Below are 20,800 nucleotides of genomic sequence, written 5' to 3' on the forward strand. Positions count from 1 at the left end.
CTCCTAAATCTCAGCGTTGCTGTTCTGTATCAGTTTGCACTGCTTGTGCATAGAAGGCTGGAGCAGAATGGAGACGTGTTCAGGCACAGCTCCATGTCTGAGTACTGCACTTTGTAGTTAATGTACCACAACTTTAAGAGCTGAGCGCGAGCAAACTTAGCTAGAGAAAAGCAGTATAGGTGAAGCTGTCAAGAGAGACTGTACCTTAAATACAGAACAAGATGCCAAAGCTATGACTGAGCATTTGAGTGTTTGCTTTCTGAATCATATCAGAAGTATTTTTTCAAGAAGCTTTCTCTGTATTGTTCATTTTGCAGTGTCTTTTTTTATTTATATAAGCTGAACATACTGTTTCTCTGTGAGGTGTTAAGAAGGTGAGCATCGCATTTTCAAGCTGGTAAATGAGCTGCCTGCATTCCCCAATACAGTGCCAGTTTCTGCCAAATCTTCTATGTGGGAAAGAGTGTTTTGTGGACCCTGTAGGCTAAGAGTAAACCCACACTGCAAACACTGTTATTTCCCAACAGAGGTGCACAGAGTTTGAAGTGACAGTGAGATGCAAGAGACATCCTTTAAACAGGTAATCACAGAATCATTAAGATTGGAAAAGACCACTAAGATCATATAATCTGACCACCAACTCAGCCCCATTGTGCCTACTAATCATGTCCCTCTGTGCCACATCTCCATGCTTCCTGAACACCTCTGGGAATGATGACTCCATCACCTCCATGACACCTGCACCTTTAATGCAAACGTGTATAGAAAGTTTTGGATGCACTACCTGGCCTGTGTTATGGCAGATGGAGTCAGACTACATGATGGTTCTCTGTGTCCATATCAGCTATAAATAAAGATAGCAATATGTACTTCGTTACACCCGTAAAAACTACTTGAAATAATCATTAGGATAACATGATTAGACACACACTGGCTAAGGAAAGCCAGAAGTAAGGGAAAACTGCTAATTTATGGAAAGCCACTATAATTTTCTTTTCATAATTAATTACAATATGGCTCTGTAGTGTGAGGATTCAGGAAGAAAAAGAGCTCTCTTCCAACCTTTCTTGACCAGCCAGAGTGCAAAGATCTGTTGCATTGACTTCTGGGAGAACTGCCTTAGGTTTGAGAGCCCTGGGAGAAAGGACCTGGTCATATCAGAGGAGGGCTGGACTTAGGCTTTCCTGTTGCATGAGTGCTCTAGCTGGCAGGACTCTGAGTTTCAGCCTGCAGACAATTTTTTAGTGGCGTTCAGGCCTGCAGTGCTGCACTCTGTCATTGAAGTAGGCATCAACACTCATGTCCCAGCTGGAAAACAGAAGTAACAGCATTTGTCTGCACGCAGGGGAGCTGTGAGGGCAAAGAAGTCTCGTACAGACAGATTGCAACGTACTCAGATAGCAGTAGCTAAATAAATGAAAGATGTCTCTCACAGGCATGTTAGCTCCAACACTGATCTCCAGAGTGAAGGCTGGTAATTACAGCCTGGTATCTTAAATTAAACGGTAAGTTTGTCCAACAAAACAGAAGTTAATTAATTTTTACTTCTTCTCTGTAAGATGTGAGCTGAGCTAATTTGTGTTAAAATGGCAATGCTTGAACTCGCTGCCTTAAGTGATTCCCAGTCTCACTGTCTTGGTTTACATTCAGCTTAAATCACATCACTACATAGCTTGTATCATTTACTGGCCAAATGTGTAAAAGCTGATTTGCTTTCTTGTACGTGGCCCAGTGGCAGGTGACTGTCTATAAGAATTAGAATCGCAGCCTTTTGTTTACTATTCTGAATGTAAAATTTCCCTGCTTGAATTCCCTCTTTGTTCTTGATGTGATTTCAGGCTCTTTAATTATTTGATGTGATGAATATTTTCTTCTTTGCTTCCGAACTCTGTTTTAATTTCTTATTTTCTAAAAAAGAAAAATAATGTTTGTTTTACCATTCAGAGTAAGCAATCTTCTGGAATGTTATGAGTGTCTATCTCTCATCTTTCATCTGCAGATGAAAGCCAGTGGTTGCCATGATCTCATCAGTGTCATACTCTAATGACAGCTGTGTTCACAGTGGGGCGGTTTTCCAACCTCTGCCCCTGAATTCTCTTTGCTTTTTGTAAAGCTATCGCTTCAGTTTGATGTGCTAAAGGCTCATCAGAGGGGAAAGGTGCGTTGTCCACTTCCATAAGGAGTATGTTGTTGGATTCCATGTTTTGAGCTTTCTCTGTCCCCTTGTCATGGCAGCAAGAGCCTGGCCCAACTCTGGGACCTTTTTGTCAGTGAGGAGAGCTGTTCCCCTTCTGCTTGCTCAACCCAGCACTGTCTTCAGCCCTATATATGCTGTTCCAAGCTGGTGGTGATATTAAATATGTATTTATGTTTTCCGGGCTCCAGGCCCAAGAAGCTGAGAAGTGACACTTTTGAGTGAAGATCTTTGGGATGGCTCAGTGTTAGCCTAGAAGGGTCTCTGTCAGATGTCAGGATGTCAGGATGTCTTTGTCTTGGAGGTTTCCTTATAATTACATACCTCCAAATGCCACATGCTTTGAATATTTTTCTCCATTGCTTTGTAAGTTCTTGTACCTGGGATGGTGTGATCTGCACTAGTGCTGGAAGCACTTTCTACTTTTTAGTGCAATTCCAGTTTTGTTCCTAGAATTCACATTCGTTTCAAATTCATCAATGAAGAAAAAGGCGTGTGAAAGTGGGGATACTTTTTACCTAAGCATGCATTTAGAAGTCAGATTTTTCTTAAACATTTCTTACATTATTTCTGTTAAAAAAATAATTTTCTTTGGAAAGACTTTCTTTGTTTCATTTTGAGTGTATTGACCCCTAAGAGCAGCCTCTCCTTTGCAGTATGACTGACTGAAACCTACAGAAAATAAATGTATGCAGCACAGAATTAAGGCTCTATCCAGAGCATTCAAGAGGGGATCTAAACAACAGAATATCAAATCCCAAACCAAAGTGTGTAACTACTTAAGGAAAAACAGAGAGTTACTCCTGTCTAATTTATGCTGCCAAAAACTGTATTGCAAAAGATCTCTGTGCATCAAAGTGATAACTTTTTCCAGTGCAGGAAGAGAAGTGGTTAATATGCAGCTTTTTATCGCATTCTGGAAATAAAAGATAAGGAGAACACTCCAAACTTGTTAGTGAAAGATGAACCAATGACAAAGATGTAAAATATATCCAGTGCCTGCAAGTGCCTTTCATCAAATTCTGTCTAATCAATACAATGAGAAACAAATTCTAGACTGCTGGGGTAAAAATAACGTATTCAAGTTCACTTTGGAAATTGGACTAAAGATAAAGAGTAGATTCCTTCTGTTATTTTTTATTTATTATTTTATAGGCTGGTTTGGTTAGATGGGTTCCTCTGTGGGAGGTGCATTTAAAAGAAAAATAGTAAAAATTTAATGGGGACCCCAGAAGGAAGAAAGGCAGATTTATTTTCTTCCTAATTGCTTATTTCTTCGAAGCAGAATTCATGCAGCCCTCCCTGGCCTTACTGAACGCATTTGAGTGGAGGCGTAGGCATAAGCTTTCTGGGTGCAGAATCTGTTTAGTTTTGTGGAAGCACGACCTTTTTGTAGTGTTCAAAGCCAAAAATATGTCAAACAGTTTAGTTGTCAGCTAAAATTTTTACTGGGTAAATTGGTGGGAATAAGGGAGTAGATGAAGTTGGTTTAGTACTCATCTTAGTAGATGTTCTGCTGAAGTGAGGTTCCTACACTGTGAGGATTCAGAGAAAATAAAATTGAATTGAACAAGACAAGTGCCAGGTCCTACAACAACCCCAGGCAATGCTACAGGCTTGATGCAGAGTGGCTGAAGGACTGTGTGGAAGAAATGGTCCTGGAGGTGTTTGTTGACACTTGGCTGAACGTGGGCCAGCAGTGTGCCCAGGTGGCCAAGAAGGCCAGTGGTGTGCTGGCTTATATAGGACATAGTGCATCCAGCAGAAGTAGGGAAGAGATCATCCCTCTGTATTTAGTACTGATGAGGCTGCGCCTTGAGTACTGTGTTCAGTTTTGGGCCCTCTGTACAGGAAAGACATCTAGGCCCTGGAATGTGTTCAGAGAAGGGCAACAAAGCTGATGAGGTTTCTGGAGTACAAGTTTTATGAGGAAAGGCTGAGGGAGCTGGGATTGTTTAGTCTGGAGAAGAGGAGGCTCAGAGGCGACCTTATTGCTCTCTACAGCTGCCAGAAAGGAGATTTTGGTGAAAGTAGAGATCAGCCTCTTCTGTCTAACAAGTGATAGGATGAAAGGGAATGGCCTCAAGTTGTGCTGGGGAGATTCAGGTTGAATGTTTGGAAGAATTTCTTCTCCTAGAGAGTCATCAGAAGCTGGAATGGGCTGCCCAGGTTGGTGGTTGAGTTACTCTCTCTGGAAGTGTTGAAGAAAATAGGTGTACTGAGGGACGTGACTCAGTAGGGTGGTAGGTGGTTATGGTAGATGAATGGTTGGACTGGATGAGCTTGGAGGTATTTTTCAACCGTGGTGATTCTATGAATTTCTGTCTCTGTTGTAGAATTTTTCAATGAAGTACAATCTATCTCTTGGTGAGTTTGAAGAACAGAGAAATATCTAATCTGTCTTTTATTTCTAGAAATGATACTTTTCCATGATTTTATGAAATCCTCCATTAAAAAAAAATTCACGCACAGCTAGAAAAGTAATGACTGTAGTGGGATAAGTAGCAATTTTTAATATAAAAATATTTTACAGAGATATGAATTTGCTATTGCTTTAGGCATCAGTGTCAAACAATGAAATCTGCACTGTAAGAGTAACTTCATATTTTGGCATATTATATTCCTTCCCTGCTATTGACTAACCTGAAGGCATTTTAAACTAAATTTTAACTTACTTTGCATTTAAATAAAAAGTCACATTGAAACTTTAACACTTTTATACCTTGTATACATAAGTTTTAGTGCTTGTTACATGTTTATGGAAAACAAGCCATGTGTAAGTAGGAATGATAAAATTATTTGCTCTACCATAATACTGTTAACTCTTGATGCAATTTCATAACATTTTGGAGACTTAATTATAGTTACTCCAAAGTTGAATTTAGTCTACATTGTCAGTCTCCTCAGTCAAATCTGAAGTGCTTAAACCTTCAAGTATATGCAAGTACACTAGGGAATTATGTTGTTCTGGATATAATCTGCCATGTAACAGATATACCAATTCTGTCTTTTAACTACCAAAATATATTTATTTCATAAAATATGGCTTTGTTTTCATTTCCATTTGACCATGCCACTGACATAAGGTAGTGATATTTTAAACTTCGTCTTCAATATTCTTTTAATTGTATTCCTATGTAGTTCTTAACACTGCCTGTTTATCAGTCTCTTGTTGTAGTATAGAATAATAGAATCATCAAGTGGCTTTGTTGAAAGGGACCTTTAAGGATCATCTAGTTCCAACTCCCATCATGATTAGGGTTGCCACCTACCAGATTTGGCTGCCTAGGGCCCCATCTAATCTGGACTTGAATATCTCCAGGGATGGAGCATCCACGGCTTATCTGGGCAGTCTGTTCTACTGTCTCTGAGTAAATACTTTCTTCCTTATTTCTAACTGAAGTCTCAACTGTTTTAGTACAAAACCATTGCCCCTTGTCCTGTCACTATCAGACTGTGTAAGAAGTTGGTCCCCTTCCTGCTTACAGGTTCCCCTCAAGTACTGGAAGGCCACAGTGAGGTCCCTCTAGAATCTTTTTTTCTCCAAGCTGAACAAGCCTAACTCCTCCAGTCTTTCTTTATTGAAGAGGTGTACCACTCATGACCAACTTCCACCTGGATAAAGAGCCATCATCTACAACCCTCTGGCTGTGACCACCCAACCAGCTCTTTATCCACCAAGTTGACAAGCCTTAAAATCCATATCTCTCCAATTCAGAGGCGAGATATGTCAGTCAAAGGCGTTTCGCAGGTCTAGATAAATGTTATTAGTTGCCCTTATTTTGTCCACTGATGCATCACTCCATCATAGGAGGCCACCAGACTACTCAGGTACTGTATTCCCTTGGTAAAGTTATACTACTAGCTTGAATCACCTCCTTGTCTAACGTGTGCTTTGACATCTCTTCCAGGAGGACCCACTCTGATCTTTCCAGGCATATATGTGAGTCTCACTAACTTGTAGAACTATGGTTTCTTGAAAATAGAAGTAATGTTTACCTTTTCCCAGTCATCAGGGAATTCACCTGACAGCCATTATTTTTCAAATATGATGGAGAGTGTCTTGGCAACCGTATCAGCCAGTTTCTCAAGGACCATCAAACGTGTGTTGTCTGGCTCCATAAGAACATTCAGTCTCATGAGGCGATCTCAGATTTGCTCTACTCATACAGTAGGAGGCATTTTGCTCCCCACACTCCTGCCTAGAGGTTCAGAGACATGAGAGATGTGGGAATCTTAGCTACCAGTGAAGAATGAGGTAAAGAACATGTCGAGTACCTCAGCCTTCTCCATGTCTGTTGGAACCAGTTCTCCCTTCTCATTTATCAAAGGGTCTACACTCTTCAAGTATGACTTAACATACTTTAAGGAGAGCTGAATTTGATCCTTTGTATGTGACTCACTAGCTTTCTGTGGGTAAGGGCTAAAGAAAGTTACTTCTCCAAAAAGATTCACCTCCTTCCAATCCACATCCACAAATTGATTTTTTTTCTGTAAATTGTTGCTGCCTTTGAAATAGTTTTACTACCTACTGAAGTTTCTGATTCACTTCTTTATTTGAAGTGGCACATTCTATTTCAAGGTACTCTCTGTTTCAAGCGCTTCTGCACTTGTATGAAAAAGGTTATCATGATAATCACTGCCTGCATGAAAGTCACAGTACTGAGATGCCACGCAGATTGAATTTGTCCTGCTGTTCTTCATGTGGATCGTGTTCAAATAAATGGCTCAGAATTTCAGCACATCCAAACGGACTTGTGTTCCCTGCAGTTTTGAAAAAAATCCATCTCTGGTTACATATGGACTGAGAGGTGGGAGCTCAGTGGCTTCTGTCTGCTTCCATCAGAATGGAGATGATGGTATTTATGTATTTTTAATGGGGTGCAGAAGAGAAAGTAATGGAAAAATGCACAGAGTTGAGAGAAGCAAAGAGGTGGGGGGAAAAAATTGATTGTGAAGAGCATGTGGGACTATTGGGCTGAATTAAATTTGCCAATGGCAGACTGAAGGATGCTAGAAAGGCCACAAGATGAGAAGTGCTGAAGGCAGATCTCTCTCTCTCTCTAATGAACTTCTCAGTTCTGTTTGATTATTTCTAAAGTAATATCACAACTAAATGCTTTTTGCATTTGTAAGAGTTTCTTTCAGCAAAACTCTTCTCCAGTAATAAATTGTAATAGAATGTTTGTAATTTGATTATGAAAGGCAACGTTACAGAGCACAAAGAAGCAAATAATTAATAGAAATGCTGTTGGGGTGGTGATAAAGTCTCTCAGAAGTAGCAATGTTAAAGGGACAGTGCAAATTTTGTGCTGCAGTTTTAGTGTAACTGCAGAGTGAAAGGAAGATATATGACTTACAATTTTCTGCTAGGAAATTGTGTGGTTAGGTCTGTCCTAAAATCCCAGGAGGAATCACTGAAAGAAGTCATTTGATTTCTCAAAGTCGTAGCATTGGAGTCTTGAGAAGGCCTTCAAAAGGTCAGCCAATATATTTGCCTCCCAATGCAGGACAAACTTCATCTGTGTTATTCCCGTCAAAGTTGTTCTTGAAGACATCCAGTGCTTGATTCATATACTCCCCAGACAGCTCATTCTCCTTCACCATGATGTGCTTGTAAAATGCCTGGAAAGCTTTCTTTCTGGCTTACAGTCTGTTGGTTATTAGTAAAACATTCTGAACTTGTGTATTGAAAGTCACTTTGTAGATTCAGTGAGAAGACAACTTGTCGGGGCCATAAGGCAGAAACCTACGGAGATCTACTGCTTTTGTTGATATGGTTTAGCAGATTCTTCACAAATTATTATGGTACAATCCAATATCTGCATCGTGTCTCGTGCTGTAGCATATATCATACTACACTATTGCAGCTCAGTATCATCTGCCCTTTAGCTCTGTTGTAAAGACCTGAGATTTAGGTTTATTTATGTTTCCAGAGAAAGGCAAAGTTGGTCCTGCTTTTATAATGCAGCAAATAGAGAATGGAATGTAGGTTTGCTTGTACTGCTGTCAGATTCCTGGGACCTGCTGCTCTGCTTCTTAGTCACACAGCCAGTAATTTGGAAGATGACTGCATCTCAAGTTGTCCAAAACAGTGAGGAAAGTTGGTTAAAACTTTTGTGGTATATCCTCATGAGATTAGAGTTGATTCATACTCATATTCTTTGGTTCTTGTTGCATGAGCACCATACTGAAGCCCTGCAACATTCCTGACACTTTTCATTGTATTGTTATTTCTGCAGAAATAATGCACTGAATTCAACAGGTGCAGAAAATACAGAAATAGTTCCAGACACCCCCAAAACCGTGTTCTCGACATACAAAAGAGTCAGAGAATTATACCTTTTGGTTTGTGCAGATATATGGGGGAAAATGGTTTCGTTGCTTCACAGAATATGGAAAACAAAAAGGAAATAAATATTAGTTATATGTGTCTATTTACTTAGTAAACTCCATGCTTTTTGTGTCAAGAACTCTGAACTGCTTGGCCCTAAAGCATGTCATGCAATGAAACTCTGCTTTAATTGTTTTAGCTTTCCTTTTTCTTGAATACCACACAAATAATATTTAATAGGAGCAGTAAAACAATTTTGTATCTATTTGCTGCAAAGTAGGACACCAAAGCCCAAGTCCCAAGGAACTTATAAGTATTTAAATAGCATTTACACTTTCTAATTACTGGAAGGTTCTTCACAGGCACGAACAACTCAACATGCACTTTGAACGCTGTTGTTCTCCACACTTCAAAAGAAAACACATGTCCACACTCAGTCACCCTTTGTTGTTATCTCTGTACACTCACTATAAAAAAACTGAAACCAACTAAATTGCACTTTCTGTTATTTTTGTGTCAGGAAATGGCCCAAAACAAAAGGCTGGAACAGGTATGCAGGTGTTGCTACAGCTACTGCTTTCTTTCTACTCTTGAGAATTTGGTGTTGGTTTATGTTCTTCTATCTTTTTACAGTTATCCATCCAAACTGAAGTTTTTCTTCCTATCTCAACTGACTTTAAAGTAGACAACTATCCTTCATGGGATGGTTAAGAGGATGAAGTAAGTGTGCCTTAATAGGTGAAAAACTTAGTGGGAGATCTCCTTTCCTTTTTGAATACGTTTGGTATTTGTGGAGCAGTCCCATTACCTCCCCATGAGTTTCCCCAGAAGTTAAGAGATAATTACCTCCCCTTAAAAACCAAAGCCCTGTTTTGAAAAGCTGGATTGTTTGAACTGAAGGATAGGCAACCATATTTGATTCCATTGCTTGCATGCTTGTGGATGAAGCCACGTGTCACATACTGACCTCCAGGCAGCCTACAGCTGACCTTCTGCCTACAGCCGTGACAGAATTCCTCTCTCAAGTGGCCCCTGAGCATTACTGGAATATTTCAAAAGTGTATTGAGACAGTTCATCCTAGAAAATGTGATTTCACAGTTAGTAAAACATTCCACTTGGTGATAAAAAGGCTTAATACATGTTGTTTGTTTTTTCTGGCAACAGTGATTTCTTTTTATATTGCACTTTTGAAGCTGAGCAAAATGAAGTCTCTACAGGATTTTGAGTGATTTTGTTTTGATTTTCATCTGGAAGATTATTGTTTCATTTTTAAAAAAAAACCCTATAACTGTTTCTCTGTGTTTTTGACAATAATAAGCAAAAGCCCTGTATGCACTGGCCCTGGAGATTGCCCAAAATACACATCCCAGGAAGACAGCTTCTTCAGACAAAAAAAAAGAATGATTTGGTTTTGGCTTCTAAAACTATAAAATAAAGAATGCAATCTAATAGCTAGATTAATACAACCTGAGTCTGCAGTGTTTTCTGTGTCAACTGTGCGCCATGCCCCAGTACCAATGCAGCCAAACAAATAATGGGGCTTCATGCAGAGCAGCTCCCCATGAATGCGTGGCCCTAGACAGGAAAAGGAATAGGACCATCACTTTTGATGGCAATATTCAGTTGTGTAACCACTTCTTCAGGTTTGTAGGTAGTTAAGCCAGGACTGCTGAAGTTCATGGCAATCATACAAATTCTGCAGTTGGTGATGATTTACATTCATCCAGAGGCTGTGAGTTGTATTTCAAGGATAGCTGTGAGGTCAGTTTACATACTGCTGTGAAGAGGCACTTGGAGAGCCTCAAGTTCTGCTATCCCCTGTGAAATGTGAGTGAGAGCCTTGATTTATTTTTTTTATTACACCAGGGAGATTAAAAGTGATATGCTTCTTTCTGCTCCCTACCTAACAGCAGTAAAGGTAAGAGGTTGAAGATGCAGGTCAGGATAGTTACTATGTGTCCTACGCTTAAAATCAAACATTTTGCTTACCTGGAGAATGTCAATTATCTTCTAAGATACTTCCTGTGCTTTCCAGACTCTTATTATTTTCTCTAAAAAGTGAGTTCCAAAACTAAGAAGAGTGTTATGCACTGAACCTGCCTGTCATTGCTGTTATCTGTTTGGTGGCAGAACTGGAGTGGGAGAAGTGACTGCAGGCAGAAGGGAGTGCCAAGAGCTGCAGGTCTGTTTCTGTTTTAATACGTGGCATATGGGATCAAATCAGTCAGCTCAAACAGGCTTGACCACAGTAAGTATAACAGGTGAGGAATGAGCTGGCTAGAGAACTACAGCAGGGACTGCTAACCTGTTTTTTGGAAATATTCCCTCTCTCTGCATTTGTATTCTGGGCTAATGGATATTCTTCATGTAGCTCCAAGTGCCCACTGGGAATCAAAAAAGTGAGAGAAGAAAACGACTTGATCTCAGGCATAAAAGACAGAAGACAGGCCTAAGGAGTGGGAGCAGGTGCATAACCTCTGACCAACTCCAGAAAGGGGCTGTGGAGTTCATAAAATTGATCCAAGGGATGGAACACTGTAAGAGAGGAGGAGACAGGCTCTATAGCAGGATATGTTATGACAGGACAAGGGGAAATAGTGGCAAACTAGAAGGTGAGAGATATAGATTGGATATAAATTGGATTTTTTTTTATTTTTTTTTTCAGTACAAGTGGCAAGGCTCTGGAACTTGCTGCCCAGAAAAGTGGTGGTTGTCCTATCCTTGGAGACATTCAAGGTCAGGCTGGATGGGGCTCCTGATGGAGCTGCAGGTGTTCATCGCAGGGGAGTTGAATCAGATGATCTTTCAAGGTTCTTTCCAACTGTATGACAATTATATGTGGTATAGCAAATAACTGTGGTTGTCTTCATCTCTGTTCTTTATTGGTGACTAAATAAAAGGGAAGTCAGATACCAGGTCTAGCATTTCTGCTTTCCACTCTGTATTGCTCTTTTCTCAGCATCTCTGGTTTGAAGTGTTTCTGTTAAGGGTGCCATATCTGCAGCAAATTAATTAGCAGAATCATCAAATGAAGTTATGAAACTTAGATAATTAATTCTTCATCTGAAGATCACAGGGACAATTCCTGTATTGTATGCCTTTTCATCTTTATATTGCAAAAGAAAAAGCCAAGGTAGACATGCTGAATGGTGATGAGATGCAATAAGTGTCGAGATGTTTTTATTTGGAGACATGAATTCAAACATATGAAAGGAATTGAGACCCTCTGACCTACACAAAGCCTCCAGATAGTCAAAAGCATTCCCTTGGTTGCTTGCTGCAGGTGTCTTCTAAAAATAAGGCTTCACTTAGAGCTTCTGAGCACCGCAAACTTCTGAACATTAAGCTCAGTGGAAACTAAGACAAAACATCCCACAGCTCTGTGCTAAAAAGGAGATGAGCTGCCAAACAGATCCTGTTGCCAGCTGCTGCCTACTTCACTCCTTTTAGGATCTATCACCTGCTTTGAAATTCTTGGTGATTAATGTAGGCCATCCCCAGTCCTCAGGCAGAAGTCATTGCTACTCAATTAATATTAAATACTTTTGGCTTATTAACATAATTCTGTTTTTGCCTAATTGCAATCTTTAAGGGATTATATACAGTTTTTTCTTCTGTTTGCAAGTCCTAAGAGTTGTGAAGTTATTGATCAAATCTCCACAAATCCTAATGGAACCACAAGAGCATGTGATACAGCTCTGGTCAGTCTCCATGTTACTAATGAGTGCACTTGAAGAAAATGAGATTTGTGTCAGCCTCACGTTGCTCATACAGATACTTTGAAGACACATGAGATGAGTAGTCCGAAGAATTTTGGCATTATCAGAGATAAGAGTCTTATCAGGACCTGAGGTACCAACCTAATTTCTTTTCATGAAAGCTGCCAGAGTAAACCCATGACTCTCTTCTGAATCAGCACATCACGTTTGTTGTGCTCTGCAGAAAGAAGAGAATAGCAAAAGATAATGGACCGTGATAACACCACAGCAGGAAATGGAGCAATGGAAATAGCAGCAAATGGAGATCAAAATGTCTGTGTTAAAGCTCAGCCCTGGACAAGACTGGATACATCTTTTGTTCAGTTTCTTCCTCTGAAAAATAAAGCACTGTTCACCTCAGGCATTTCTCATTAAGCTCAGAAAAACAGTACATTTTTTCTGATTCTGGATGGAAGGGTAAGATTGGAAATGGTGGCCTGATATCTGTTAGCAAACAAAGGAAAGAGGAAAAGGAGAGTTTAGCAGATAGTCTTCCTAAGTCTCAGCAAGAGTGCTCTTGGAGTAGCAGATAGTCGAAGGGAGCCTTTACAGAACTGTTAACCATTTAATAGTGATAAGATGTAGTCTTCTGCAGACTGAGGATCGGAGATATAAGAAACAAAGCTTTCCTACTGGCAGTTGACAAACAAACCAAGTCTTTTATGCCTAAAGACTGGATATTGACATATGGCAAACATAAATCCTGATATGGTGGCAGTTCATAATCCTCTTGAGGCTTTCCAAGATCTGAGCACGCACGCTGAGAGCTTGCATTGCTTATGAACATTTTCATCAACCATCAATAGCTCGAGTCTTTATATTTCACACTACTATATCTCTAGGGTGATATGCAGCCAAAAATCCTCAATGATTAGCAGATATTTGGACACTGTGGTAACGAAACCATGTTAGTTGCCAGAGAAAATGTCAGTAATTGATTGGTGTGATGCACTATGAATTGGATGATAGTTTTTTCTTAGGAAAGATGTTTTCATCCATTTTTTTTCCCAGTGTTTTACATTTGTTCTCAGAACATTGAAATTCTAACAAGGACAATTTTAGAAATTAAAAATGCATGGCATGAGGCCATGCGATACTACCATTAAGACACTTCACTTCTGTATTCCTGGGTCATCAAGGGAGGAGGATGGGTGTTCTGTAAATTGGCAGTAAGCTGCACATTGCACAGCTGCACAGAAGGACCCAGAGTGATCTTAACTGAGGGGCAGAATGGATGAGCTGGCCAGCAAGAACTGCCTTATATAACAGAAATTATAAAAAGCCATGCAGTGTGCAATCAGAAGTGAGAGAAACCTCTGGATCTGATGCATTAAAAATTTTAGGCTATTTTGATACTGGATCCAAGCCACTTGGAAAGCCCAGAGGTGATGAATGCAGGTCACAACATGCATGTTATTTGATGCGTTTACTCCTTCTTTTGGGAGGGTATCACTCTTTGCTTTTCTGATCCACATCATTTTACCTGTGTGTTGATACACAATCCCAACTGCCTGTGCAAATAGCTTTTCAGTAATCCCTGCATTGTGCAAGAAGAATAGATTTAGAAAAGTCAAGGGCAAGGTTAATCATACTACTGTGGTTGTGCAGGTGTTGTACAGCAATTCCCTTGAACTGTTGTCTAAAGGGTTCCAAGGCATATGGTTAAAAAATGGGCTGTTAACTCTGTATTTAAACACATACATATTAATGGCCTGGCCTGCGAGAAGAAATGTACTTACACATAAACTCCCAATGCTCCTCCACACACATTTGGAGCTTTATCATAAAAGGACTCCAAAACTAATCCCATAACCTCCACATGGGGGGGTTTATTAATGCTAAAAGATTAATCTCTGTGACTTCTCTGTGAAATACATATCATAGGTGAGCTATGGGCCAAGAAAACGTCAGTGAATGATTCATGCCTTTAATCACTGGAGGGAAAATATAGCTGAAACTATTCCAGTTCCTAGCCCTGTGCCTCTCGTGGTAAATGCTGGTTGATTATTGCTTGTTGGTTATCCTTACTGTTACTGTTTCTCAGAATTTCTACAGGAGATACCATGTTCATTCTCTGGCTGAATAAAGGAGGGGAGATCAGGGAATATGTATGGGAACTGCTGAGTCAGGGCCTGAACCTCTGATTGATCACCTGAGGTGAGCACTGAGTCAGCCAGGGGAGCACAGCTGAAAGCAATTCAGCTGTGCTGCCGGAAGGGGTGGAGCCTGACTGCACCCCTCCTAGAACCTATTTAAGAGCTGGCTACCAATGAGGAAGGATCTCTTCAAAAGATCGCCTCTGGTCGTGTTTTCTGGGTGAGCCCAGGATAAGGGTAAGCCTTCCGTTTATTCTCTTTTGTTATCACAGTCTACTTTGCCTAACTCTCTTGTTTATTTCCTGATTATAACATCCTAATAGTCTTTGATTATAAAGAATACCAATGGGTAAACAAATTTTTTGGTTCTACGGGCACTGGAGCAACATCTGAAGGAATGTGCAGCACTGAGCCTTCTCAAATTTCCAGGACATCGGGTGCTGAGAGCATTGGCTCTCGCATGGCAAAGTGTGGGTAAACTAATGAGTAAACTAAGTTTGTTTTCTTGCTCAGACTTCCTCAGACCGCTGCCACTGCTTTTCCCCTCTCATTCCTTTTGTTCCTTTTCCCCCTTTGCCCAACTTTCTGGGCTGGTGGGCCTGTGGGCCTGCTGTCCCCATCACGGGTACAGATCTGGAGATAAGACTGTGGCAGTGTGAAACGCGCTGCAATTAAGCAAGCCGCGTGAACTGGGATCTAACAGGCGTTCCTCGTGAGTGCATAGACAGGCTTTTATGGACAAGACCTCTACGTGCCGGTGCTTTGGCTGCCTTCACTGCCGCTCAGAGGATCCTGCTTGCTGTGACTCGGCAGCTCACGCCCTGCACAGGGCCCAGGAGAAGGGTTAATGGTGGCACATGCACACCGGGCGCTGAGAGCACTGGCTCTCGTGTGGCACAGCGCGGGTGGGGCGTGTGCATGAAGGGGGAACCATCTTGAAAGAAGGACACTAGGAACAACGCGTGCATCTAGGTTTTTATCTTTTATTGGAAATAAGGTGAGCCCCGCTAGAGGCGCCGGGGGGGCCGCCTCTTGCCGGGTGGAGAAGCGCGTTGGGCGCTGCTGGCCCTCCTCTTTGTGGGGCGCCGGGACCTTCCAGCTGAGCGCTTCCTGCCCCGGCTGCGAGTGGAGGGACCGCGGCTGCGGCCCTGGTCAGCGGGACCGGCTGCCTCAGGACCCGGCTCCGCAGGACCCCCGCCGAGGGCCCCGTTGGAAGTGCCGGGGAGCTCTTCAGTGTCGGGACACGCGCAGCTGCAGGAAGGCGCGGCGCTGGGGGCAACGGTCCCCTGTGAGGAGCCAGTGGGAGTGGACGGGGCCACGGAGCCGTCCTCCTCCTCCTGGGCAGCGCTGGGGTCTTCGAGACCCAGCAGCCTCCGGGCCTCTTGGCTGCACCGGCTCTCAATGGTGGCGACGAGAGCGTCGATGAGCGGTGCAGCGCTGGGCCCCAGGGCGTGCTCTGTGCACTGCACCAGGATGTCCCGGTCTGGCCCCGCCTGGCACAGGAATGCCAGGATCATGCTCTTCCACCAGTTGATCTTCCACCACGGCAGCTCCCCGTTGCGGCGTAATTCCTGCTCCAGCCAGGGCAGCACGGGGTCGAGGATGTTTCTTCTCTCCCGGAAAAGTGCTGCCCAGACTTCTGGCAGGAGGCCGCCCACTCTCTCAGGCTCTGCGGCCATGGGCCCAGGGGCCGGTGGTGCAGAGGGTGGAGGAGATGCCGCAGTGCCGCTGGGGCCGGTGGTGGTGCCGAAGCCAACGGGCGCCGGCACTGCGGGCGGGGAGACGATGCACTCCACGTACTCGTTGTCTCCCCGCACAGAGACCTGGATGGTCCGCATGGCCGTCCTGCACAGTGGGCAGCTGTCTCTCTGTCTCGCCCACCGGTGGATGCAGCCGAGGCAGAACGTATGGTTGCACGGGATGACACGTGCAACGTCCCGTTGCTCATCGCGGCAGACGGGACATGTCCATGCCTCTTCTGCGGCCATGGTTTTCTCGCTGCAGCAGGCTGGGAGAACTGACGATGTCAAGCTGTCCTCCTTCACCGGAGCTGCAGCGGTGGTGTTGCACTCTGCAGGAGGAAGAGAGATCACAGTCACTCGCTGTGCCAGCGTGTGAATGTCCTCAGCATTCCCTCAGCAGGAAGCCCTACCAAGCCCACGATACTGCCGTCGTGGCTGCCCTGAGGAACACCGGTGCCCCCTCACCACTCACCTCCGCTGCTGCGGGTGCGCTCTGTAGGGCCCTGGCTGCCTGCACTAGGCAGGGCCAGGGAAACGGATGCGATACTGCGGGGTCAGGCGCTGAGATGCTGCAAGCAGCCCCAGGCGCGACCCAGCACAGCACAGCCAAAACCTTGCTCGACCTCCAAGCCTCGCAGAGCTGCTCAGCAGGGTCAGGAACGAGCCAGACTGAGCCAGCGCAGTGAGGGCTGAGCTGTCACAGCCTGTTGCCTTGTGATGTCACACAGCCCGTTGCTCGGGGAACGTCACCACGGGCTGCCGCCCCCACCGCCCCCACCCACCTTTCAGATATTACCTCCTTTTCCTGTTTTTCCTAATTTGCTGTACCTTCCCCTTCGTTCCTGTCCACGTTTTAAGCTCTCCGTTAGTGCACAGGCCTTTCTTTTTCTCTGATTAAACCAACTCTAGTTGTTCGTCTGTTCCCTCTGTTTCTTCAGTAGTAAACTGTAGATTTTTCTCTGGTGTGTAATGTAGAAATCGGGTTTGGCGTTTGGGTATGAGTGAGATTTTGAATTCCTCTGGCATGGCTGAAGGTGAAAGAACACTCGCGGTCCATAGATAAACATCAACTTTAATGGGAAATTTATGTAGAATAGCTATCCCGTGAGCGTTGGCCCTCTCACAAGTATATTTACGTAAGTTGTGCTGTTTTATGGGAGACGAAAGTAGTCCTTGAGTTCCGTAACAACTTTTGGGAAAACTTGTTTTTGCAACTTTAGGAGGAAAGTGTGCAAAAGGGATGGGTGGCATGGAGAGAGATCACCGCTCTTGCATCCAGCATCGCGCCTGCCAGTGAGGTGTCAGGTGTGGAGTGAAGGGCCCTCCCCTTGACTTGCACGTGTCCTTAATTACAGGCCCCAGTGCCTGGGCTTCTGGCGCCTACTCTTGTGCTAGTTCCAGGGCTGGATGAGACACCTATCAAATGAAGAGAAGTGTCAGGGCTCCCAGTAGAGTCACCTGGACTCATCCCTCACACTGAGGTGACCAGTTTTCACCATCAGGCACTGAGGGGACAAAGTCTTTCTCATCATAGAAGAAGATCAAGCCTGAGGCCATGCGAGGAGCCTGGTGCATGCCCCTGGGCCCAATGCAATTCATTCCAGAATCCTCAGGGAATTGAAAGATGGAATTGACAAGCCTCTATCAGACCTGTCAAGTAATGGCAGTCAAGATGTTCCTGCTGATAAGAAAAGAGAGCACTGCACCCTTTTTTAAACAGCTTATTAAGAAGGACAGTGACTGCTAGCCCCTACTCGTGACCCCTGTCCGTGTGGTTAGCAGCAGTATTGCACAGTTTATCATGTGTGTGTGTCGTGATCCCATGGTTTTTGTTCTCGGTATTCCACACGATGACGTCGCGTAGTGCTGTGGGAGTTAAAAAGTTAACGCTGCAGTTCTGTCAACAGTTCTGCTTACCTGTCTCAGACACGTACGACAGCTCCCAGAAGACTTTGCTGTTCCGTTTCTGTTTTCCAGTCAGTGGGAAAGATAAACCTGACTGGAAGTTACGGGAGCAGTTCTCTTTGGTCCCTGGCGGGTCAGAGAAAGAACACGGGTCTTCTGAAACTTATTTGTTTGATGTGTTAGGTCCAATCCCCACTGACTTGTATGTTCACTGTTATAACTGGTAAACTAAGTTTGTTTTCTTCCTCAGACCGCTGCCACTGCTTTTCCCCTCTCATTCCGTTTGTTCCTTTTCCCCCTTTGCCCAACTTTCTGGGCTGGTGGGCCTGTGGGCCTGCTGTCCCCATCACGGGTACAGATCTGGAGATAAGACTGTGGCAGTGTGAAACGCGCTGCAATTAAGCAAGCCGCGTGAACTGGGATCTAACAGGCGTTCCTCGTGAGTGCATAGACAGGCTTTTATGGACAAGACCTCTACGTGCCGGTGCTTTGGCTGCCTTCACTGCCGCTCAGAGGATCCTGCTTGCTGTGACTCGGCAGCTCACGCCCTGCACAGGGCCCAGGAGAAGGGTTAATGGTGGCACATGCACACCGGGCGCTGAGAGCACTGGCTCTCGTGTGGCACAGCGCGGGTGGGGCGTGTGCATGAAGGGGGAACCATCTTGAAAGAAGGACACTAGGAACAACGCGTGCATCTAGGTTTTTATCTTTTATTGGAAATAAGGTGAGCCCCGCTAGAGGCGCCGGGGGGGCCGCCTCTTGCCGGGCGGAGAAGCGCGTTGGGCGCTGCTGGCCCTCCTCTTTGTGGGGCGCCGGGACCTTCCAGCTGAGCGCTTCCTGCCCCGGCTGCGAGTGGAGGGACCGCGGCTGCGGCCCTGGTCAGCGGGACCGGCTGCCTCAGGACCCGGCTCCGCAGGACCCCCGCCGAGGGCCCCGTTGGAAGTGCCGGGGAGCTCTTCGGTGTCGGGACACGCGCAGCTGCAGGAAGGCGCGGCGCTGGGGGCAACGGTCCCCTGTGAGGAGCCAGTGGGAGTGGACGGGGCCACGGAGCCGTCCTCCTCCTCCTGGGCAGCGCTGGGGTCTTCGAGACCCAGCAGCCTCCGGGCCTCTTGGCTGCACCGGCTCTCAATGGTGGCGACGAGAGCGTCGATGAGCGGTGCAGCGCTGGGCCCCAGGGCGTGCTCTGTGCACTGCACCAGGATGTCCCGGTCTGGCCCCGCCTGGCACAGGAATGCCAGGATCATGCTCTTCCACCAGTTGATCTTCCACCACGGCAGCTCCCCGTTGCGGCGTAATTCCTGCTCCAGCCAGGGCAGCACGGGGTCGAGGATGTTTCTTCTCTCCCGGAAAAGTGCTGCCCAGACTTCTGGCAGGAGGCCGCCCACTCTCTCAGGCTCCGCGGCCATGGGCCCAGGGGCCGGTGGTGCAGAGGGTGGAGGAGATGCCGCAGTGCCGCTGGGGCCGGTGGTGGTGCCGAAGCCAACGGGCGCCGGCACTGCGGGCGGGGAGACGATGCACTCCACGTACTCGTTGTCTCCCCGCACAGAGACCTGGATGGTCCGCATGGCCGTCCTGCACAGTGGGCAGCTGTCTCTCTGTCTCGCCCACCGGTGGATGCAGCCGAGGCAGAACGTATGGTTGCACGGGATGACACGTGCAACGTCCCGTTGCTCATCGCGGCAGACGGGACATGTCCATGCCTCTTCTGCGGCCATGGTTTTCTCGCTGCAGCAGGCTGGGAGAACTGACGATGTCAAGCTGTCCTCCTTCACCGGAGCTGCAGCGGTGGTGTTGCACTCTGCAGGAGGAAGAGAGATCACAGTCACTCGCTGTGCCAGCGTGTGAATGTCCTCAGCATTCCCTCAGCAGGAAGCCCTACCAAGCCCACGATACTGCCGTCGTGGCTGCCCTGAGGAACACCGGTGCCCCCTCACCACTCACCTCCGCTGCTGCGGGTGCGCTCTGTAGGGCCCTGGCTGCCTGCACTAGGCAGGGCCAGGGAAACGGATGCGATACTGCGGGGTCAGGCGCTGAGATGCTGCAAGCAGCCCCAGGCGCGACCCAGCACAGCACAGCCAAAACCTTGCTCGACCTCCAAGCCTCGCAGAGCTGCTCAGCAGGGTCAGGAACGAGCCAGACTGAGCCAGCGCAGTGAGGGCTGAGCTGTCACAGCCTGTTGCCTTGTGATGTCACACAGCCCGTTGCTCGGGGAACGTCACCACGGGCTGCCGCCCCCACCGCCCCCACCCACCTTTCAGATATTACCTCCTTTTCCTGTTTTTCCTAATTTGCTGTACCTTCCCCTTCGTTCCTGTCCACGTTTTAAGCTCTCCGTTAGTGCACAGGCCTTTCTTTTTCTCTGATTAAACCAACTCTAGTTGTTCGTCTGTTCCCTCTGTTTCTTCAGTAGTAAACTGTAGATTTTTCTCTGGTGTGTAATGTAGAAATCGGGTTTGGCGTTTGGGTATGAGTGAGATTTTGAATTCCTCTGGCATGGCTGAAGGTGAAAGAACACTCGCGGTCCATAGATAAACATCAACTTTAATGGGAAATTTATGTAGAATAGCTATCCCGTGAGCGTTGGCCCTCTCACAAGTATATTTACGTAAGTTGTGCTGTTTTATGGGAGACGAAAGTAGTCCTTGAGTTCCGTAACAACTTTTGGGAAAACTTGTTTTTGCAACTTTAGGAGGAAAGTGTGCAAAAGGGATGGGTGGCATGGAGAGAGATCACCGCTCTTGCATCCAGCGTCGCGCCTGCCAGTGAGGTG

This window comes from Lagopus muta, chromosome 7 (genome assembly GCF_023343835.1).
Source record: "Lagopus muta isolate bLagMut1 chromosome 7, bLagMut1 primary, whole genome shotgun sequence".
In the NCBI taxonomy this organism is placed as follows: Eukaryota; Metazoa; Chordata; class Aves; order Galliformes; family Phasianidae; genus Lagopus; species Lagopus muta.